Source organism: Schistocerca americana, chromosome 2 (genome assembly GCF_021461395.2).
Source record: "Schistocerca americana isolate TAMUIC-IGC-003095 chromosome 2, iqSchAmer2.1, whole genome shotgun sequence".
Classification (NCBI taxonomy): domain Eukaryota; kingdom Metazoa; phylum Arthropoda; class Insecta; order Orthoptera; family Acrididae; genus Schistocerca; species Schistocerca americana.
This window is the reverse complement of record NC_060120.1, coordinates 988,385,427-988,410,358: the sequence shown is the minus strand read 5'-3', so window position 1 is coordinate 988,410,358 and position 24,932 is coordinate 988,385,427.

Here is a 24,932-nt window from a genome sequence, read left to right as displayed (position 1 = left end):
GGTCTGCACACATTCGAGACGATGTGTGCGACATTACAATGAAACATTACGACGAGTGTAGCTGTTAATAAACTGTGCAGTGTGTTGTATGACTAAACAGACAATTGCGTTTCCGTGATTAACAAGTAGCGAGGCGTTGTCCGAGCTGTTATACACTGTAGTTAATTATGTGGTGCATGCTCACACTGTATACGCCGAAAACCGGATTGGTATAAGGTTAAAAGTTCGAAAATCAAACTAAGAGGGCACTAGAAGAACAACTTTGTTGTTAAGTGTTCGATGTACACACTCCACAAAAAATTGCCGGAATACAGGTGTTGATGGCTTCAGTTATGCAAGCATCAACGTATCTGATTCTCCACACGTGGAGTGCATCGGGGCCTGAAGATGGTATTAATGAGATGCCGAAACAACTCGTGGAAATGAAATAAGAACTTTTCAAACCATGGGGATATCTGGAGATTTTTCTTTCGTAAATATCTGACCGGTCCCATATCCACGATGGAGCAACAAAAATTCAAGACTGCCTTCATGGTACGTTGGAATCGAGCCGTGAGGTGAAACGTAGGTGACGTAGGGATTTATGCTATGGACTGTTACGGAAAGTAAGCTTTCTAAGTTTAACGTATCAGTCTGGCACAAAATTATTTTCTTTCATAACTCAAAAATGACAGCAATGCTTTTGAATGCGTATAAACGTAATGCATCCAGTAGAACATATCAATAAATGCCTGTCATTAATGTCAGATCGTATAAAACACTATTTAAAAACAATTTAGTGTCGCATTCAGCAGCCAGACTTGATACTAATAAATTGGGGGCACTGTATTTGATTGTCACTATCATTACACGCTGCACCAACGAAGGCCTTCACAAAATTAAAAGTCTCTCCCATTTATTTATTACTTTTTAGCCAATATGCGTAAATTTTCTAACGACGTAATATTCAATGCAGGTCACAAAATAGTCAAGGTGCAATTTTGTGCTTGATGAATACTTCTAAATTTGAAGTGAGTGAAGTTGTTGTCCACCATTATACGAGGCACGCGCTAGCCTAACGTAATCGGTGACTTGTTTCCATCGACTGAGAACTGCAGCAAATGCAGTACTGATTGCTAGTAAGTATGTGCTTGGCTGTTTTGTTTACATTATGGGTGACTGCCAATATATAAGTAGCACGGTAGGTTAATTTCATTATTCTGTTACACTACACTGGAGGTTTAATCAGTACATATTCAGACAGCCACCTTTCAAACAAAACGATCTTAGATATCCACATGTATAAAGGGCAAATTCTTCTATTGAAATTAGTTTGACAACCCCCGTATTGTTATTGTTATTATCTTCAGTCCAAAGAATGGCGTGATGCAGCTTTCCACACCACTCTCCCAGTGAAAGCCTCGGCATGTCTGAATTCCTACTGAAACCTACATCGATTTGAATCTGATACTGTATTCATGCCTAGGTCTTCTCATAAAACTTTTTAGCGCTACACTTACCTCATTATCAAACTGACTATCCTTGATGCCACATGATGCGTCATATCAACCGATCCTCTTTTTCAGTCAAGTTGTGCAATAAGTTTCTTTTTTACTAAATTCGATTTCCTACCTCCCCATTATTTATTCCGTCTTCTCATCTAATTTTCAGCATTCTTCCGTAGCACGACATTTCTAAATCTTCTGTTCTTTTCTTATCTGAAATGCTTATCGTTCACGTTTTGCTTCCGGCAATATCTAAGCTCCGGACAAATAACTCCAGCAAAGATTTCCTAATACTTAAATTAATAAAAAATTAACAAATTCCTCTTTCCTAGAAATGCTATTCTTGTTATTACATATAATCACTTTATGTGCTCCCTTTTGCAGCGTTGAGCCGTTACTTTGTTGCCAAAGTAGCATAGCTCATCTACTATTCTTAATTTCTCATTTCCTAATCTAAATCCCTCCGCATTGCCTGATTTAATTCGACTACATTCCATTACCTTGATTTACTTTTGTTGCTATCCATGTTATAATCTCTTCTCAAGGCAGAATCCGTTTCTTTCAACTGTCCTCCAAGTCCTTTGCGATTGACTGAATTAAAATCTCATCGGCAAACCTAAAATTCCTTTTATTTTATTCCTCAACTTTAATAGTATTTCCAATTTGTTTCCTTTACTGCTTGTTCAATGTATAGATTGTATAACATCGGGGGTAAGCTACAAACCTGCTCTCCCAAGGATTGCCATCATTCTGTGGGAATGTCGTCTCATATCTTCCATCTCATTTTCGTTTAATTCCTCTTTCCTGTTTGCAATGGTGCCTATAAGTTCATTTTCCTTGTATAGACCCTCTCCGCATTCCTACTTCCAGCTTATCACAGGTCTTCCATCTAAGCTATTCATTATCATGCAGCTGCTTCTCTTTTCTCCAAAAGGCTCTTCAACTTTCTTACAGGCAAGATATATCTTCTACAGCCTTGCATTTGTCTTTTAGCCATTCCCATTCAGCAGTTTTGAATCTTCTATAAGTCTCAGATTTAGACCTCCATTTCCTTTCGGCTGCTTCATCTGTTGCAGCGTCCGCCCCCGGTAGCTGAGTGGTGCCCACACAGTAGCTCAGCGTGTTCGGTCACAGGGCTAGCTGTCCTCGGTAATAAAAAAACTGAGTTAATGGATCAACAACGAACTGAAACGGGTGCCTTTCGACGTCCGCCACGAGCAATTCAACGAACGAAAACGTACAAAATGAGATTATATATAAAAAAAAAGTGGTCAGCACAACAGAATGTCAATCCTAAGGGCCCGGGTTCGATTCCCCGCTGGGTCGGAGATTTTCTCCGTTCATGGACTGGGTGCTGTGTTGTCCTAAGCATCATCATTTCATCCCCATCGACGAGCAAGTCTCCGAAGTGGCGTCACATAGCAAGACTTGCACCCGGCGAACGGGCTACACGACGGGAGGCCCTAGTCACACGACATTTACATTTTATCTGTTGCAGTTTTATGCTCTCTCCTTTCGTCAGTTAAATTTAATATTTACTGTGTTATTCAAGGATTTCTTCTAGGTCTTGTAGTTTTACTATTTGATCCCTAGCTTCCTTCACTATATCGTCTATCAAGGCTACTGATTCCTCTTCTACTGTGTTCCTTTTCCCTTCTTCAGTCCAACGTTGCATAATGCTCCTTCTGTCTCTCCCGACAACCGTTGGTTCCTCGAATATTTAAAGGTCCTAGATCTTCAATTTCCTAGCTTTTCGCAATTTTTTGCAGTTTTAATATGCATTTCAAAACCAATAATCTAGGGTCCGATCCACCACTGGCTGTGGAAATGTCCTACAGTTCAAAATCTGGTTTCAAAATATCTCTTTCCATAATACAGTCAATCTGAAACCTTCGAGAGTCCAGAGCTCTTTTTCACGTATCCATTCTTCTTTCATGATACCTAAACAAAATGTTAGGTGTGATTAAATTAGGACCTGTGTAAAATTCTAGCAGGTGGCTTTGTCTTTCATTCCTTTACATCAGCCAATCTTCTGTTACTAATTTTACGTCTCTTTCTTTTCCTCCTAAAGAAAAGCAGTTATCCATCACAAGTTAATTTTCGCCTCCTTTAACCATCCCAATCATTTCTTTCATCTCATCACACATTCTTTCAATCTGTTCATTATCTGCGGAGCTGACAAACTTGTATTTATCTTCGTGCCTATCTTGCCTACGATAATGCTCTTACTATGCTGTCACTAGTAGCTTACCACTATTCCTGTATTCGTATTCGTTATTAGGCCTATTCCTCCATTACTCTATTATACAAGAATACGTTACAATAAGAGCATCTTGGTAAGATAGAGTAACACGTGAAACGTAATATCCAAGTTAACAATTGTCTTAGTCAAGATGAAGTTCAGCAGAATCTTTTGTATTGTTTTTATATGTTCTGCAGTACTGGAAGTTCTCCTTAAAATTTCCTTAAGCACGATAACTGTTAACTTGCATATTCATCAGAATCTTCTGTACTGCTGTCGTATGTTCTACAGTACTGTATATTCTCATTAAAATTTTCGCAAGCACGACAACTGTTAACTTGAACATTATGTTTCATTTTACGGTTAACTTAGTTCGACAAGACGTTTTTATCATACTGCGTTTTTACGTCGACTTGAAAACCAAAATCAGTCGTCAATAAAGCATTATTCCCTAAAAAAGCGTATGGTGGTAATATCCATTTAGTCAAATAAGTTACAGGTGTAGAGCGGGATCTATAAAAAAAAATCTGGATCAATGGGAGTAGGGCTCACGCATCGAGGTTCCGTACAAACTTAAGTTATGTATACACAGTGTTCAGAAATCCTCGTTACAGACTTCTATGACTTGAAGAAGGGAGTGAGTACATAATATTTTGAATAGGAACTGGTGTCCGATTACGATAGTTTCAGTTCAGATGTCTCACCCACTCCTGCTTTAGGAATTAAATTGGATCTGACGCAGTAAAGTTATTGGACAACAATTCGAAAAGAAACATAACGAACGACCCTGTTATCAGGTAAGCCCATTTGTTTGTATAAGCACTTAAATGTGACGTATTTACATCATTGCAAAACAGAACAGAGCTTAGCATACTGTACGTACAGAACAATACTGAAACATTTCAACAGCGGTTCGATGTGGTGACCACCGATGTTGTTACCGACATTGTATCTACCAACCACGTTCTCTGCACAGTCTCCATCCACCCTGGTGTCTATTGAATATCCAGTGTAGCGGTCGAAACTCCCGTCATCCGATCTTACTTTGTCTCTACAGGAGTCTCGAAAGTAATCTTGGCTACGATCCCCGCAAGAAATAGTTTATAGGAGTGGTACTCGTTATGCATACCAGGACAGGCAACTCAGAAGCTTCTCTCTTTGCCTCAGCAGACGTGGACGCGTTCCGCATCTGAAATGAAACCGGCGTTGAACGGAAGCGGTACGTTTCCGTAAACAGGTTCCTATTCAAAATATTATGCACTCACTCCCCTTTACAGATCTTAGAAGTTTGTAACGGAAATTTCCGAACACCCTGTAGATAGTTCAAATGGGTCAAATGACTCTGAGCACTATGGGACAGTCCCCGAGAACTTAGAACTACTTAAACCTAACCAACGATCACACTCATCCATGCCCGAGGCAGGATTCGAACCTGCGACCGTAGCGGTGGCGCGGTTCCAGACTGTAGCGCCTAGAACCGCTCGGCCACAGCGGCCGGCTGCAGATAGTTCATCCATCTTAGGAATCGAAAATTTCGACGATTTTTTCCTGTTACGAATGTCGGTACTGGAAAGATATCAAAATATGTGACATAAATGCCCGTATGTTTTGAATTCCATCTACGTAGAAACTTCAAAGCTAACGTCGTCGAGGACCATAGACTTCGGTATGTGCCATTGATTTCAACTTGACATGTCTGCCCGTTGCTGAGTAAAAGGGGTCTTAACAAATGGCTCTGAGCACTATTCGACTTAACATCTGAGGTCATCAGTCCCCTAGAACTACTTAAACCTAACTATCCTAAGGACATCACACACATCCATGCCCGAGGCAGGATTCGAACCTGCGACCGCAGTAGTCACGCGGTTCCGGACTGAAGCGCCTAGAGCCGCTTGGTTACACAGATGGACAGACTGATAGTCGGATAACAAACGAAAACAAAAAAATTTCTTCTGGTATAATTACAAATTGATGATTTTGGATTTTTCGCCTTACTTATACCGTGAAACTTTGCTGCTCCTCAAATTTCAAAATTCTGGATTAACGAGACGTACCGTTTGAATTTGGATGAGTGAGTTTGCGAGTGTCAAAATAAGTGACACAAATGGTTTTATATTTCGATTGCGTTTTAGGCCACAAAGGATCCGAAAAGTTTAGTATATTACACAAATTTCAGTTTGACACGGTGGTGGTGGGTAGTGTTTAACGTCCCGTCGACAACGAGGTCATTAGAGACGGAGCGCAAGCTCGGGTTAGGGAAGGATTGGGAAGGAAATCGGCCGTGCCCTTTCAAAGGAACCATCCCGGCATTTGCCTGAAACGATTTAGGGAAATCACGGAAAACCTAAATCAGGATGGCCGGAGACGGGATTGAATCGTCGTCCTCCCGAATGCGAGTCCAGTGTGCTAACCACTGCGCCACCTCGCTCGGTCAGTTTGACACGTTTACCCGTTCCTAAGGAAAAGGGATTTCAACAATCGGACCGACAGATGGACAACTAAGTGATCCTATAAGGGCTCCGTTTTCACTAATTGGAGTATGGTACTCTAAAAATGAAAGAAATAAAATAAAATAAAATAAACTGATTCAAATAGCACTATTCCAAGAAAAACGAGCTTATGTCGGCACTTGCATACACTATCAATTCTTTCATTAAAATTAAGCCAAACACCTCCTTATCGAGAGTTTTCATGTCTAGCCTTGAACTTTTCTGTGTGTTGTGCGTAACACCTGTTCGATTTCTGCCACGCCTTGCGCTACGGCTGAAAGCCTGCGCCGCGAGCGCACAGAGGCGAGTACAGCAAGGGCGCTAATTCCGCCGCTCGGCAGGTCGGGCAGCCGAGAACACTGCCTTCTGGCCGCGCAAAGGCCCGCGTCGTCAAGTGCGGCACGTCGTTGACTTTATGAGTGGCGAAAGCTGCGCCGGCGAGGCAGGGGCGCGTGGGTGGCGCCCTACGGCCCGTGGCTTCGGCGTTTCAGCCAGCAGCTCTTAGCGGGAACGGCAAAGGGGTGGAGGAGAAAGGGGGAAGGCGGCTCGGGTTTGGGGAGAATTGCCGACATAAAAGTCGGCCCGGCTGGAAGAAGCGACACCGCACGACGGGGCGATGGCGGCGGTGACGTCGACGCCGATGTCGCCGCCGACGCCGCAGCGGCCACCGCCGTCGCTTTCGGCGCGGCACGCTCCCTCCTAATTACGCCGGTAATTAATCGTAATTGTAATTCTGAGCTCCTATTACGGTCCCTCTGTCGTGGCATTTTGTCGCCATTCCGTGCTCCCCGCTTTCACGCCGTCTCTCGGCGCTTCGCTGTTTGCGGACACCTTGCACGGCGGCCCAGCCATCACTGTAGAGGACCTCTAAGCCACACAACACTGAAATAAAGAAGTGTTTCGCTAGCAACTAGCTGACTACCCGGCGTTGTTCGACTATATATTTATAGTATTTGTTCATTTCCTCCTTCCCCCTCTCGCTATACATCTCGTCTTTCACCCCGTCTCTGCCTATATCTTCCATCCCTCTCTCCCTGTTCATATACTCCTCTTTTCTCTCATACTGTGCCCTTTCTCTGTCCATTTTCTCCTCCCCAACTCTCTGTTCATCTGCTCGTCCCTCCTCTCTCGGCATATCTCTTCCTCCCCCTGTCCATCTCTTCCATCTCTTCCCTCCTCCTCCTCTCTCTCTCTCTCTCTCTCTCTCTCTCTCTCTCTCTCTCTCTCTCTCTCTCCCCTCTCCCCCTCCATCTCCTCCTCTCCCCTGTCCGTTTCCCTTTCCCCCTCCTCTGTCTGTCCATGTCCCCATTGATCACATCGAGGTAATAGAACCTATCTCCTCTGGTTCAAAGACTGTGTAAGCTAGCCAGTATCGATTTTGTCTCACGCTGGCTGGGCATATAGCGCATGTCCGAGGCAAGCAGGGGGGCTCACGGAGCCGAGCGACCGGGAGGCGCAACTGTGGTGCGCGGCGGCTGGAGCACAGTGTGCGAGAGAGGCGAGTGACGGCTGGACTGCCCTCTCCGGCCCTCAGACGTTGGTTGTCTGGCTCCGTTTCCATCTGCTGGAGTTTGTCTTACCGATAATCTTTCTAGTGAGCATCATTCCAACGACAACTGTGGTTATCGCAGAAATTAAAGAATTGCGCAGGCTCGTTCATCGTATAAAAACTTTCTCAGTTCAGATTCAGATTATGATACTGGTGCTGCTCATTACTTGTCGATAATTAATATTCGACTAAGCCGGGACTTGCTAACTGGTTGCAAAAGAGGCATTTTGGTTTTCGTATGTGTATATCAGTGAATGTTCTTTTCATTAGTGAAAGAGAGATGTGTAATTGTTAAGGATTTTTACTCGTAATTAAGTTGCCGGGTTGTTTTCTTAATTGTATGGCCACTGCTTTATTGTGTTTTATTTGCATGTTAAAGACTGCAACGTATGTATAAGGCCGTGGGCAGATATGTTTCTAATAGCAGATTTCTGTGTGTTCTAGAAGGCTTTCTTGTTCTGGTTTCAGTGTTTATGTACCTTGGCCCGGAAGAGTACGCGGATCGTGTGGGTCCGTTCGGAGTGCAAGAAGGGCATGTGTTCAGAGCAGGACTGTAAAATTCTAAATTATGTTTTCTTCCTGTAATTTAGCACTCTTATTGAGCTATAATTGTTTGAGTAGCTTATGCTTAAATGTGTGGTAATTAAGATTGCAGAAATTTTGCTTTGTTCAAGGTTTGCTAACATAATGTAGAACCTGCAATAATTTTATTAATTGGGTAAATATTTTTTAAAATACAATTATGCTTGTGCCTTTTTAACGTTGAGTTTTTTAGTATATTTTATTTAAGGGAAAGGTAAACTTTAGTGTGGTTGTGAGGCGAGTTTCTTTCTGAGTTCACTTCGAAAGCCTTTGCTTAAATTTTTGTTGCTACTGAAATGGTTTAAAGAGAATTTGATAGTGATCGTAATTATTTCAAAATTTGTTTGCTAAAGGATAAAGAGTGGAATGAATGTAAATTGTACAGTATATTCTTTTGAGTACCAAGGAATGTGAACATGTGCTGAGGAACTACTCAATAATAAAATTTATTGTATGTGCAAACTCGGTCCTAGTCCTTCCTTAATCCAAAGTGAGAGCCTGTTATAAAGATTTTAAGTCATCGCTACACCCATCCCCATTATGTGTCCACTCTTTCTTCGTCCTTGGTGTCTGTCAGTCTCCTCCTCTCTCCTTTACGTTATCAAGCTCAACCCCCATAGAACGTTGGTGGTTCTTACGCCATAGTACTTTGTCATAGTACTTACTGATTCCAGGAATTTTGCATGAGCTCTATACCTGTGGCTTTGCCCACGTACGCACGTCAGATACGTCACATATATTTATCTGTAGCGAATTTCGCCTTGCAGTTTCATTTTCCCGCATCTTAATGTTTTTGCATCGTATCTTCTGAACTACGTGCTGTACATTGTTACAATTTTGCAGGTACTTCCTGTGGTTATATGCGAGTACTGTCTGTAAAATGTGTTGCGTAAAGAAATAGTAGTAAATAAGTAATAAATTAAAACGTCATGAATTATGCAGCGGTTTTTCACGCACCTCTTAGTTTATGCCGTCATATTTTCTGAGTTATATGTAGTTCACTTATAGAATATTGCTGGTGATTTCACTCGTGTATGTGAACACGCTTTGAAAAAAAAGCGCCAGGAGTACAGTTCATAATAAAGAAGTAATAAATTAAAATATTAAGCCTGATGTGGCATTTCTAATGCATGAAAAGCGAAAACGTAGTAGGCGATACATGAACTTTTTTCCTTTCATCAAATGGTTCAAATGGCTCTGAGCACTATGGGACTCAACTGCTGTGGTCATCAGTCCTCTAGAACTTAGAACTAATTAAACCTAACTAACCTAAGGACATCACACACATCCATGCCCGAGGCAGGATTCGAACCTGCGACCGTAGCAGCAGCGCGGCTCCGGACTGGAGCGCCTAGAACCGCACGACCACCGCGGCCGGCCTTTCATCATTTTGTAAGGATTGTCAGCGAGATGTGAAACATACATGCATATTTTTTTTTATAATGCGGGTGTAGATCAAAAGACAGTGAAGGTTATACTGGCATGAAGTGTATTGCGTGCTTGGATGTGCAAATCGTAAGCAATTCAATGCAACACAGAAACTAGGTGAAGCTAACTCCATCTACATTCCACATGTAAGGAAACGTTACGCGACAGGTTGTTTGCAAGAAGACATTAGTAAGCCTCGTGGGCGACAATGGTTTATCGGTTGAGTGGCATTGCTGCTCACTGTAGACGACTTTCCATGACTGTCATGAGGATATAGAACCCACGACATCAGGAACTTAGCAACACCACGCGGGATCGTAACGGCCCCACGCGACTAGCGAGCGAGTAGACTGTCGTATTGTCCGCTCTGCTTGTAGAATCGAGCAGATGCTCCACGAACCCTCGAGTCAGGATATGGATCTCTTTGTAGAAAGGCCAGAACTGAAAGGGCCACTGCGCGGATGTCTGGAGCACCTAAGTCATCACGGCTACAACTGTTGTGACTTCCCGCGACGGGGCAGTAGGGTGAGGTGAACCGACAAAGCTGCACCCAACGCAACACTGGACACGGGAGTGGCATCAGATCTTCCAGACAAGTCTCGACTGCGCGTGGAGCACCGCTGTGGGCATATTCGTGGGCGGAGGCTCCAGTGACAGCGGGTATAGTCAAACTAATTTCGCAGTATCGCGAATTGTCACAGGATATAGAAGAAGACCACTTCTTGTTTGCAAAGCCGGTAATTTGGACAGCAGGCGTTACGTTTCTGACATGATGTGGCCGGCTGAGATCGTCAAATAAAAAACCCTTCAGCCGTCTAAGTTTCGAAATTATAATTTTTTTGGTCTACCAGTTTCGGCGAAGTATTATGCCAACTTCAGGCTCCTGACTGATGTGTAGGAACATTTTCACCGTAGGGGCCCAGTTTCGGCGACATACTAGGCCATCGTCAGCCCCCACCCCCACACCCCCCACCGACGCGTAGGAACATTCCCACCTTTGATCCAGTCAAAATAGCGGCCAGCATTCAAAGACTGCTATCCGTAAATCACCTGCCAACAGATTCTATAATAAACGTAATGGATAAATTTAATAACAATGTACAGTATTTCATGCAATAAGATACGTATGAAAAATTTTAAAACAAGTTAAAATTATTTTAGAAATGAGATTGATTTCCTGTTTTGTAATGAGCATGACGGGAAAATAGTAAATATGCTTGATATGAGTACGATGTCTTCTTAAGAGGAATGCATGTACACTGGCGCACTTTATACTGTTACTTGATAATGATAAAGTAGCCGAAACAGATATTGCGAATTAATACATAAATACATTTAATAACAGCTCAGGCGGGAAATGTTGACGTTTCTGGAATACTGCAGGGTTATGGACGTATGTCAACTGAAAATTAAAACATTTTAGTCCAACAGGAGTCCTTTATTATCTGAAATAACCAACTATTCGACAAAGCATTATATGAATACAAAGTACTCGAAATGTAGGAAACGGCGTAAGCCTATGGCTCTGGAAAGGTATCTTTTAACGGACCTGCTGCTAAAGCACATATTTGATGGTGCTAGCTTATGAGACAAGATTGAATTCGGGTGACAGATTAACGAGCTTTTGTGCAATAAGTTGGCCAGGCTTAATATTTCTTTCTTCTACTAACCTGGAAGTGGGTATCGGGACCGTCCGAGAAACACAAAGATTTAAGGATGAAAACATACCGACTTCACTCTACCCGATTCACAGACAGGTGAAGTATACGAGTGTGCTCCGCTTAGAGCTACGTAACGTGCGGAAGGACGTCCGATCACAGACATAAAGGCAAATAACCGACAAACGTAAAGTTCCGAACATTCAGAGTGGTAGAAATGAAAAATAATTAGCTGTCAACTTGTGACAGAGTATCGTTTGAACTTACGAAAACTACTTTTCTCTCCGGCCAACTTGAAGCAGTGGTCAATACAAAGTAAGAGCCTTGATTTCTTTCCAGACGGATAGAATGTCTCATCATTTTATGGCGTGCATCATGGACATCATTATATTTTTCTGGCATCGTTACGATCTCTCTTTCTCAAGAAAACCTACCAGTCCCGTTCAAGTGGCATTGTGACTGCCCTGTAAATTTAGATGCGAAATTAATTATACTCTGCGTGACAAGAGTATTTTCGACTTTCGCGTCATGAATGCGATGAAACTGATATGGCTTGTGGTAGTATAAATGATTTTTAAACTTGTAGTCCTAAGTTCTATGTCACGTTCCTTAAAATATTGCTGTCAGGTAGTTGGATTCTGGAGTGTCATTCTTTTTAGGCGTACTCTCTGATATTAATCATGTATCTGCATAGTCACTCGCACAAAAACAGGTCGTTAAGTATGACTCTTCACTAATTTCTTCGCAGTTTTAGTGTGTATTAATTGCCCGCCATCTGCTTCTTCGAAGCCCAACACCCACCTCGTTTGCTTTGAAATGGTTCTCCAACATAGCGAAATAAGCGAAAGGGAACATGGCTTCTGTTATCTCGGATGAACACTCAATTTGTCTTTTAATCCACAGGCTTTGCAACTTCGTAATACAGCAACACTGCGAGTTCCGAAGTCTTCCAGCAAGAATTAAGCTTAGGGACCACCATCGTATTTGCTCGTTGTGAAACTTTAGAGTCTGTTATTCCGTAGCTGGCAACAACTATTACAAAGTAAAGTTCTTCACTTTTGCAAATAATAGTGCAAACACTATGAAACAAGATTTGTTTTTATGTTAGTGACAACACTAATGTTTGAAATCATATTTGCACGTCGCTCGAGATTTGTGTAATTGAAACAAAACTACATTTACGCAGTAGCGTCGCAGATAGTAATGTTGGATTTTTTCCTTCTTCCTTGCAAAAACTAAGAAAGTTTGCTTTTAAAATGTGCTGTCTGCGTTCGGTAACACTATCACTGTCGGTCATTGTTCGACAGTAGTTATAAAATGTCTTACCTACAGATTCTCGTCTAGGTGAAGCTTACTAGCGATAATTTTAATGTACTGTCATTAGCGGAATAAATGTTGCATACAGAGTTTAAAAATAAATTACCGTTTCTTCGTGTTACAGCAGACAGGGGCAGTAGGAAAAATCAAAATCAGACGATGCAGACAACAGGGTGAACACTACACACTTCCAAAGCCAGTACAACTTTCCACTAACACCTCTCTTCATAACTAAGTTGGAATGAATTAGATTATTGTGTGCGCAGCGGCCGTTGAGTATCCAAATTTAAAGGACAGCAATCAGTCGCAACACCCGCCATTTATTGTAGTAGATCTAGCTTTGGACTATTACACAGCCATCATCGGTGCAATTACTAAGAAGTAACATAGGTCCTTACCTGTCAAAGCATTAACATGATAAATAACACAAGCCTTTACGTGATTCACACAAAAGATGAGTCTTCTGTCAGCCAAATCTCTCAATTAAAATGAAAAGACTTCACAAACGCTGACAACAGCGACAGTTCATCTAACCAGCGTGTAAGCACGTGGTAAAACACATTCAGGAGATCACTGTTTCATTCAGGTTTGGAGTTTCCATGTTAATAGCTTGAGACGAATGCTAGGATGGTTCCTTTGAACGGTTATGGCCGATTTCCTTTTCTTATCCTTCCCTAGTTCGTACTTGTTCTCCATCTCCTAATGCCCTCGCTTTGCGGGACATTAAAACCTAGTCTTCCTACCTTTATTTCCTTTCTACTTGACGAACGGTACAATAGTGTACTTCTCGAAAAGATTAGGACCAAATATTCAGTTTTAATTCTTAAATAACAAGGCTATCTCTCCGACTGTAACAAAAGACAGCCGAAACGAAAACTGAGGCGAAACTTCGTGATAACACCGTTTATGGGAAAATTACGACTATAATGCATACTGCTAAAATGTAACAATCCTTGTAATCTTTCGTTACTTTGACCTGAAGGAGCAATGGGTTTCGTAAAACCGATGCTTGTTCGAAAAACAACTGTAGCATCTTCAAGTTACACTGTTCTTACCATAATAAATGAAAGACAACTGGAAAACTAATTTCCGAGAGTAGATACGTGTTCAACACTGATCGTCAGATATTTCCGTAACACATGTTTTGATGTTTACTATTTGGTAACTGTTTATCTACGAATGACGCATTCCGTAACTCAGTTCTTGCATACTTTTATTTGTGAAGTAGACTGTATACTGAACGCAATTCTACTTCAGTCATAATTAGTTAAATATTAGTTTCAATTCTTTTGCCGTAAATGGGTTACACCACTACATAAGCGTACAACTGAATTAAGTGCTATGAAAACTGGCAGCTAGAACAGGTGTGGTAGACTTCTGTATCAGAAGACAAACGAGTGACGATCTTAAGTAGAGTGCTGGAGTGCTAGGTCAACGTCCTTAGCAACGTTAACACTACTAATCTTTTACAAATAATTGACTAGCGCGTCAAGTCTTTAATACTGATTGCCTCATATGCATCTTTGTCAACTTACATCTCGAATATATTAATGTCCTTGATTGTTACAGCTCCTTTTATGACCGGTTTCGGTATACAACTGCAGCTGTTACTTGTATAGAAATGTAATGGCAAATAACGAATTAGCTGTGGAGATTTGTCATTAAAAAAGGTGCTGTGAGCAAGACTCTCTATAAAAAAATTTAAACGTTTAAAGAATGCGATCGGTCTCTTGTTTCATTAGGCATTAGACTCTTTTCTAACGCCTTTCTGCTAGTTTCGCGCTGTAGGTAAATAAAATTTGCAAATAGCTATTTTTGAAGTATTTTTCACTACGCATCATCGATGATTAGAGAAAAGCGATACTCGAATATATTCAGCATTGACTATGGTAATCAACAACATCCATACTTTGTCAGTAGATTCTGGTTGTTACGGGTATGGAACCTGGATCTGAGATAGGTAATAGCAATTATTCCGAAAAATCAGACTTTCATAGAGCTGTCGCTGTCATATGGGTGTTAAAAGGTGAATCGACGGATGAATTGCAAAGTTCCTGGAGAATGAGGCTAGGGAAACTGTTTACGGAACAAATTTACTGACGGAAAATCCATGTTGAAATCCAATATCACCACTGTAAGACATGAGGAACCACACAATAAATTGAGACGGCATAATGGTGTGAGAATGTTTTTCGGAACATAAAAAATTTCTTTACACTGTGAGGAGATTCCTCAAAATCAATTAAAAAACTGGCGGTACCCAAGCAACGTAATGGTCAAAAAAATGCATACGTTTGCTGACATAAAGGAAACGAGAATGATGATAACAATTCGTGTACTTCCAAAAATGTTTAGTTTTCAGTAGTTATCTTCAAAGAAGAATCTATTGGAGTGCACACACACCTGCAGTAAATCCTTCCACTGCTGGAAATATTTGTACAAATCTTTCCCAGAAGATTATCTTCGAGCGCAACTTTTTGCCTTCGGGCGAAACGCAAGAAAACGGCTTAAGTAAACTACTCGTTCATTTGCATCGGACATCTCCGTCGCCGCGCGGGATTAGCCGAGCGGTCTCAGGCGCTGCAGACGTGGACTGTGCGGCTGGTCTCGGCGGAGGTTCGAGTCCTCCCTCGGGCACGGGTGTGTGTGTTTGTGCTTAGGATAATTTAGGTTAAGTAGTGTGTAAGCTTAGGGACTGATAACCTTAGCAGTTAAGTCCCATAAGATTTCACACACATCTGAACATCTCCGTCAAGTGTTGAGCAAAGATGTATCATAGTAAGCACACATGCAAGGTTGGAAAACAATCGGTCAGTAATTCGTCATAACAAATAACAGACTAGAATGTGAGCAGTGTCATTCTTTTTTTGTGTCAACGTGTAATTAATTTTGTTATACAGGGTGTAACGGGTACAAGAGAAGTTATTTCTGTTGGTGACTGAGAACGTTATACTGAACAACACTGCATCAGTATTTCCATCATTTGCTGACAAATAATCATAGCCACTACAGGCCGTATGTTTTTAGGGTGCACTTATGGCAAGAGCAAGCCTTTAGTGTTTATTTCCTCCTGGACAGCATGTCAGGTTTCGAAGCGTGGACTCATGGACGCGAAATAGTCTATACAGACAGGCGTAGTCTACTTAGTGGTGCAGTAGGACCATACAGCAAACAACAGGTCGTAAAGTTTGTGACGTGTTTGTTGGAAGGCTGTATGGCACCGATAAAAAAATCAACACACAGATGTGTACACATATTAAGGTACAACATTTAAAAATATCTGCAATTACACCCGTTACACCCTATGTATTTGAGGGAGAAGGTCGGGCAGCATAGTACAGCAGATTGCTACTGACAATAGCTGTTTCTCATCTCTAGCACAAGCGACAGAACCATTCGCGCCACTACATTATGAACTGTTAAAGAACAAGATTACTCTCGCGATTCTGAATCAAAACAACAGTGCGTTATCTATCTCAAGTGAGTTTTTCGGTGCATGAGCTTAACTTTGGAGTGGTTTGCAAATAAGCACGGTCACATATTCATTGTAGCTTTAGATAGATCTGTTATTAAGCTGTACATTTTAGGCTGCTGCAAAATCTACTCCAAATACTGGCAATGAGATTGTTGAATTATGACAGCGGTACGTTCGGGTTATATAGGAGCAAGCTGTTTAGGCGTGTATCGGACAAAACAGATGACATAAAAACTTAACAAAGGTAGTGAAATGAGGATATAAATAGGCCGTCCGGCGTGGCCGAGCGGTTCTAGGTGCTCCAGTCAGGAATCGCGCGACCGCTACGGTCGCAGGTTCGAATCCTGCCTCGGGCATGGATGTGTGTGATGTCCTTAGGTTAGTTAGGTTTAAGTAGTTCTAAGTTCTAGGGGACTGATGACCACAGATGTTAAGTCCCATAGTGCTCAGGGCCATTTGAACTATTTTGATAAAATGGGATGAAAATAACATGAAGGAAACCACACAAATAGTCAGCCTCCTTGAGACAACAATCAGGGAAGGAGAGCAATATTCATTTCGGAGAAGTACTTTAGCTGATAGACCTAAAGCATTACGCGAAAACATAGTGATGGTTGGATAGACAACATTGGTCTTAAAGGTAACCAGTTATACACTTTGGCCACTGATGAATCGTGTATACGAATAGTATTAAACCCCATTAGCGCCAGCTAAGGCCTGAAGATGGTGCAAGGAAGTACCGAAACTGTTAGCCGTAAATAAATGACGTCATAAGGGCGGCTATAGGTGTTACACTTCATTGCTTATGCCTTACTGTTTTCCTAGTAGCCGAGTCGTCAGTGTCGATGGCTGCCCTTTGGAGGAAGCAGATTTGATTCCAAGTACAGCCAGGGATTTTTCCTTGGTGGTAACGCCGGATCGGAGTCTACTGAGTCGTATGATAGTTACTGAGTAATAGCTGCTCCTGGTCTCCTAAGCCGACAATGCACGGGAGAGCCATGTCCTGACCACATGCTCCTCCGTACTGAATACAGGTGATGCAATTGGCTGATGAATGACACAGTGGTCCGTGGATCTTCAATGGCCCTTCTGTTGGCAGAACGACAGAGCTTACTACCTTGAGTGGCATGTCCGCTTTCTGGATCCAGACTAGTGGCCATTACAATTGTTACACCAAGAAGAAATGCAGATGATAAACGGGGATTCATTGGACAAATACATTATACTACAACTGACATGTGATTACATTTTCAGGCAATTTGGGTGCATAGATCCTGAGAAATCAGTACCCAGAACAACCACCTCTGGCCGTAATAACGGCCTTGATACACCTAGGCACTGAGTCAAACAGAGCTTGGATGGCGTGTACAGGTACTGCTGCCCATGCAGCTTCAACACGATACCACAGTTAATCAAGAGTAGTGACTGGCGTATTGTGACGAGCCAGTTGCTCGGCCACCACTGACCAGACCTTTTCAATTGGTGCGAGATCTGGAGAATGCGCTGGCCAGGGCAGCAGTCGAACATTTTCTGTATCCAGAAAGCCCCGAACAGGACCTGCAACATGAGGTCGTGCATTATCCTGCTGAAATGTAGGGTTTCGCAGGAATCGAATGAAGGGTAGAGCCACGAGTCGTAACACTTCTGAAATGTAATCTCCACTGTTCAAAGTGCCGTCAATGCATACAAGAGGTGACCGAGACGTGTAACCAATGGCACCCCATACCCTCACGCCGGGTGATACACCAGTATGCGATGACGAATACACGCTTCCAATGTGCGTTCACCGCGATGTCGCCAAACACGGATGCGACCATCATTATGCTGTAAACAGAACCTGGATTCATCCGAAGAAATGACGTTTTGCCATTCGTGCACCCAGGTTCGTCGTTGAGTACACCATCGCAGGCGTTCCTGTCTGTGATGCAGCCATGGATTCCGAGCTGATGGTCCATGCTGCTGCAAACGTCATCGAACTGTTCGTGCAGATGGTTGTTGTCTTGGAAACGTCCCCATCTGTTGACTCAGGCATCGAGACTTGGCTGCACGATCCGTTACAGCCATGCGGATGCCTGTCATCTCGACTGCTACTGATACGAGCCCGTTGGGACCCAGCACGGCGTTCCGTATTAGCCTCTCGAACCCACCGATTCCATATTCTGCTAACAGTCATTGGATCTCGACCAACGCGAGCAGCAATGTCGCCATACGATAAACCGCAAACGCGATAGGCTACAATCCGACCTTTATCAAAGTCGGAAATGTGATGGTACGCATTTCTCCTCCTTACACGAGGCATCACAACAACGTTTCACCAGGAAACGCCGGTCAAATGCTGTTTGTGTACAACTGCTGGCGAATTCACGCCACTGCTTTTAGCCAATAGTGTGTGTGGGATGCCGAACACGTGTGTGGACGCTGGAGTGATTTGCGGAGCGGAACACAGTTGCCTCTCCCTCTCTTGTCATCCAGACATCGATCAGAACAGACGTCTTTTTGGAAGGCAGGGCCTCTGGCTATGCTTTTCACTCCCGGCCACCAACCTAAGTTAACATGCACCGCTTCCCCTTCCATTGCCCATTTCCTAGACTGGCCTAAACCACTGTGTGTGAGAAATCGGTTGGAAACTTTCCTCATGTCAGCACGTCGTAGGTGTCGCCACCGGCACCAACCTTGTGTGGATGCTCTGAAAATCTAATCATTTGCATATCACAGCATCTTCTTCCTGTCGGTTAAATTTCGAGTCTGCAGCACGTCATCTTCGTGGTGCAGCAATTTTAATGAGCAGTAGTGTACATAACTGTGTAATAGGGACGTATTCTTCTTCGAGAATGATCTTAGTTACGTCCTCTGATGGACAACGTACGAAAAGTGAAATTCAACTGCAGATGAGTGAATTGAGTCCAGTTCACACGTAGGGTAAGATTGGATGCAGCTGTGGGTGTGCCGTGTGCAGGCGAGGAGAGTCATCGTTACCTCTCGCCGTATAATGGACTCCCCGGTGAGTCGGTGCCATTAAAAAACGTTTTAAGGTAGCGCGGAGGGCGCGCCGAGAAAAACAATGGGCGGGGCCCTAGCGGAACAAAGCGCCCTGCCGCGCCGTGCGGCCAGATAACGCACCAAATGCGACTCTCACTGCCTAGGTCGTTACTGCCACTGCCCCTAACGTGTGTGTGCGTGCGTGTGCGGTAGCCACTGCGGCGCACAGCTGCAGCCTCACCAGGGTGGCTAAACGTGTGGGCTCCTCCAGTGTCGCAGGTTACAGCAGTAGCCGGTAGAGGTGGCTAAAAGTGAAGTTCCGCAGGACTCACTCACCTGATCTCTCGGCGTTTTCAAACGTAACTGTTGCGCAGGATACTTCAAAAATTCCGTCAATGTCATTCAATACGATCACGACGACACCCCTCGATCGACGTTAACACTCGTGGTGTCACTCGCCTTCATACATGGCAGTGGACGTTTGAAAATTCGTGACGCTAGCTCAAAGGTCGTCAATTGATTTACATGTATTTCCCGGCTGACTCTTAATTCAATTACTGCCACGGGGGTGAGGAGAAAGAACACATCCTGGTGGTACCAGGATTTTGCGTATGTAGATGTTCGATTAATCTGAATGGTTTGCAATGTTCCAGCGATTCTATTCGAACTCTATGCTGATGTACCAACAAGGAACATTTTCGCAGATAAACATGCAAGTACGTAATGGACGTTCAGTTTTCTCAATATAGTTCGTCGCACTCACACATTATACATCCGCTGTAAGAACAATTTCATGCATTTGCATTTGTGGTGTCCCACAATATTGTTTGGCTAAATATTATGACGATACGTTGCATACAGCTTCCACAGATATTGTTTATCATGTAGTCAAGACTACGTAATGAAGCCAAAATCGTGGATAAAATTGAAATGTAGTTTGTTTATTAACACTTCTCTTTTCACTAATGAAATATGAAACGTGAATCGGGATTGGAGGTGATGATCCTATCTGTTTTAGTATTTTAGGTCCCCGTTAATTAATATCTGGTAGTTAATAAGCGAACTATTTTTTTATGCTGGCGCGTTGTTTGTATCAGCTACCCCCGCAACCGTCCAAGGATAAGATTCTATTAATGTTCCGCGCACACGCGTTTCACCATTTTATAAAATGCAGAATTACGCGAACTATAGCTTTCTGTTCCGCACAACTTTTGTGGGTTCCACAACCATAATGGTTTCCCAAGAGTATTTTTCCCACCTAACACAGAGTTCGAATTATGTTGTCAGATTCATTTTCACTCCACCCGACAATAAACATCTCTGATTACTTCGTCACACGTAATGTATTTTAAACGTGATTGAAGAGTCTTTAAATAATCTCCTTAACGAATTTCGCAGTCGCGTACCACTTTTTCATCGACTAGCCCGATCGCGATAACTGAAGGTAGAGAGCTCAATAATGTGTTACATGTTCTTTTATATGTATTAAAAAACAAACGCGCCCCTATATCTTTCTGTCCCGCTTGGTCTTTGCTACTTTGCTTTTTATTACTTTTCATTATATTGCTTCTTAATAATACTGTGCAGTTATTAAAGTTTCGTATTACTTTCCCCTTTTTAATTCTTCCAAAATAAAGTCTATTTATCCCCCATTTTAATTAATATGATGCTAATTGACACGCCTGCCCGCAAAGTACCGTTATAGAGGGCAAGTTTATTCTGATTTCAAATACTAAATCACGTATACTGGTGGGCTCAACTGGTCTTCATTGTGTTGTTAGGAACAAGTACTTTGTGGTGCAGAGGATAGTAGCGGTAGCTGTTCGTTCATCAAGCAAAGAAACGTTCTTTAGGGCGAAATTTTGCGTGAATTGTAGCAAGATTTTGTTGACAATGATAGTAGTGATGACGATCTCGATAATCAAGTTGGTGATACTAACTTCGTGCACGAAGAACTGCATCAAAGTTGGGGTGAATATTTTTCATTTTGATCCCATAAAACGTTAATAGGAACACGAGACAACAGCTCGCTTTCTTTTCTGATCTTCCTTTATCTCCTCAGTTTAATATTTTCTAAAGAATTATCAGGTGGTTCTCAGAAAATGGCTCTCCCGAAATTCTTAAAAAAAAACCAAAAAAAACACTGCATTCATTCTCTGCAACAAATAGAATCATACCAACAACTGATGTAGCACATGCGGAGGAGTCAGTAAGTAGGGTAGAATGCTCCAAACTTTTTGGTGTACATGTTGTTAAAAGACCCTTGAATTTATACCTATGGAGAGTGAAATGAGACGTCAGGACGACAGTAGATTCGTTCAGTTAATATCTTTATTCCGGCCCTCCGCCGTAGTACATCAGGAACACCTAGATGGAGGTTTCCCGTTGCCTCCCAAGTGAAACAATAGAAGCCCTCATTACTGACTGCATAAAGAGCGGTGGCGATTGTAACGTCACTCGAACGCCGCTGTCAGTGACGTCTATGGCTGCGGCCATGATGACAGTGTGACAGCACAGCTGACAATGGCCGTGAACTTCGTCCAGCGAGTGGGCAGCTCCCTCATGAGTCAGGGCAGGCTGTCCTGCCTCGTGGTCGAACAGTGGACCCCAAACTGCATTCCTGGATGTCACTCCACTTGTCATTAATTCTCAGAGAATGGCTCTTCCAAAATTCATAAAAAAACCACTGCAATCAGTACTGTACAACAAATAGAATCATACCAACAACGCATGTAGCACATGCGGAGGAGTCAGTAAGACAAGAGATAACAGTGATTTAGTACATGGATGTCTGAGTAGCTATATGCTCCAAACTATGTTCGTTTATGTCTTTAGACACATACCCTAAACACCTTGGTGGTGGCAAGTGAGGAAGATTTCCGTCCTTCCACTAGCTTATTGCACTGTCGGCTGTTGCTACATCATGCTCAACAGGCGCTGCTTCGCAACACCAGGCGGCCGTGTTTTGCTATGCAAAATATAGCACTGTTGCCTCTTTGGGCTAACTCTGTTGCAACTCCTTTCTGCTCTTCGCATAGTTGTTAACATTGGAAACAAATCGCTCAACCTCCTTGCATATTTTGTCATTTCCACGCAATAATGCCTTGTGGAATATGTTTCTGGGGTAACTCATCACTTAGAAAAAGTATTCATTGCAAAAAATGATCAGTAAGAATAATATGCGGTGTTCCTCTATGGGCGTGATGTAGGTACCACTTCAAGAAGCTAGCTGCACTGCCACACTACATATATTCATTAATGATATTTGTCATAAATAATCCATCACAAATTTAGGAAAACAGTGATTTCTATGCTACAAAATGACCTCACTGGCTCATAAAGGCGTTCAGTATGCAGCAACAAATATCTTTGATAATTTTCGAAATAACGTAAACCGTCTGACAGGCAGCGAAGCACGTTTTAAATCTAACTTAAAATTGTCTTCCCTGGACAACTCCTTCTATTCCATTGACCAATTTCTACTTAAAGACTGGAAGCCAGTAAAAGAAAACTCCTGTTTTCAAGTGCAGGTGCATGAGTAGCACTAAAGTAATAATATGTTCATTAGCCATTAATGTTAACACCAGTTATGTATGTATATCCTGTAAACTGACTTATTCCACTTCATTTCGTTAACAGAGTCGTTCAAATGATCTATGCAACATGTAACTAATTAAATTAATCCATAAATATTTTGTTTTTGTTGTAAGTTCAGATTCTGTGATGAATAAAGAAGTACAAAGTATCACTCCTGACAACAACGAAGGGAGCCCAAGACAAAGGGGTATAACAATAAAAAGAATTATACCATAAGAAAAAATTAAGCAATTCATAATTCTGATTTTAGGTTGTTAGTTTCCAATTAAAGCAGAATAGTGGAGTAACGGGGTAAATAAAAATTATTTAGACTTTTATGTTTTGTAAAATCCAACATTCATTGGAAATATAAAGAACAAAACCTGAACATTCAAAGAAGCTGGAAATACACTCCTGGAAATGGAAAAAAGAACACCTTGACACCGGTGTGTCAGACCCACCATACTTGCTCCGGACACTGCGAGAGGGCTGTACAAGCAATGATCACACGCACGGCACAGCGGACACACCAGGAACCGCGGTGTTGGCCGTCGAATGGCGCTAGCTGCGCAGCATTTGTGCACCGCCGCCGTCAGTGTCAGCCAGTTTGCCGTGGCATACGGAGCTCCATCGCAGTCTTTAACACTGGTAGCATGCCGCGACAGCGTGGACGTGAACCGTATGTGCAGTTGACGGACTTTGAGCGAGGGCGTATAGTGGGCATGCGGGAGGCCGAGTGGACGTACCGCCGAATTGCTCAACACGTGGGGCGTGAGGTCTCCACAGTACATCGATGTTGTCGCCAGTGGTCGGCGGAAGGTGCACGTGCCCGTCGACCTGGGACCGGACCGCAGCGACGCACGGATGCACGCCAAGACCGTAGGATCCTACGCAGTGCCGTAGGGGACCGCACCGCCACTTCCCAGCAAATTAGGGACACTGTTGCTCCTGGGGTATCGGCGAGGACCATTCGCAACCGTCTCCATGAAGCTGGGCTACGGTCCCGCACACCGTTAGGCCGTCTTCCGCTCACGCCCCAACATCGTGCAGCCCGCCTTCAGTGGTGTCGCGACAGGCGTGAATGGAGGGACGAATGGAGACGTGTCGTCTTCAGCGATGAGAGTCGCTTCTGCCTTGGTGCCAATGATGGTCGTATGCGTGTTTGGCGCCGTGCAGGTGAGCGCCACAATCAGGACTGCATACGACCGAGGCACACAGGGCCAACACCCGGCATCATGGTGTGGGGAGCAATCTCCTACACTGGCCGTACACCACTGGTGATCGTCGAGGGGACACTGAATAGTGCACGGTACATCCAAACCGTCATCGAACCCATCGTTCTACCATTCCTAGACCGGCAAGGGAACTTGCTGTTCCAACAGGACAATGCACGTCCGCATGTATCCCGTGCCACCCAACGTGCTCTAAAAGGTGTAAGTCAACTACCCTGGCCAGCAAGATCTCCGGATCTGTCCCCCATTGAGCATGTTTGGGACTGGATGGAGCGTCGTCTCACGCAGTCTGCACGTCCAGCACGAACGCTGGTCCAACTGAGGCGCCAGGTGGAAATGGCATGGCAAGCCGTTCCACAGGACTACATCCAGCATCTCTACGATCGTCTCCATGGTAGAATAGCAGCCTGCATTGCTGCGAAAGGTGGATATACACTGTATGAGTGCCGAGATTGTGCATGCTCTGTTGCTTGTGTCTATGTGCCTGTGGTTCTGTCAGTGTGATCATGTGATGTATCTGACCCCAGGAATGTGTCAATAAAGTTTCCCCTTCCTGGGACAATGAATTCACGGTGTTCTTATTTCAATTTCCAGGAGTGTACGTAATCCAGGAAAAGCAATTTCAGGCTTTCATGAAAGGTTAGTGTCACAGTGAAATGTTGGCTAGTCTCCCAAATAAATAATATTAACGAACGACAAAAATGGCCAGCATTCTGAGAGACAGCTTGGTTTGTAATGTCGGCAGCCAAAATGTTAAAGTGTGTGTCAATACTAAATGTTACCTTCGTGCTGGCTTTTTACACTACGTGCGCGTGCGGTTATCGGTAGAGATCTCCTTAGAGCTGCTACCTCCTTTGCCGGCCGCGGTGGTCTAGCGGTTCTAGGCGCTCAGTCCGGAACCGCGGGACTGCTACGGTCGCA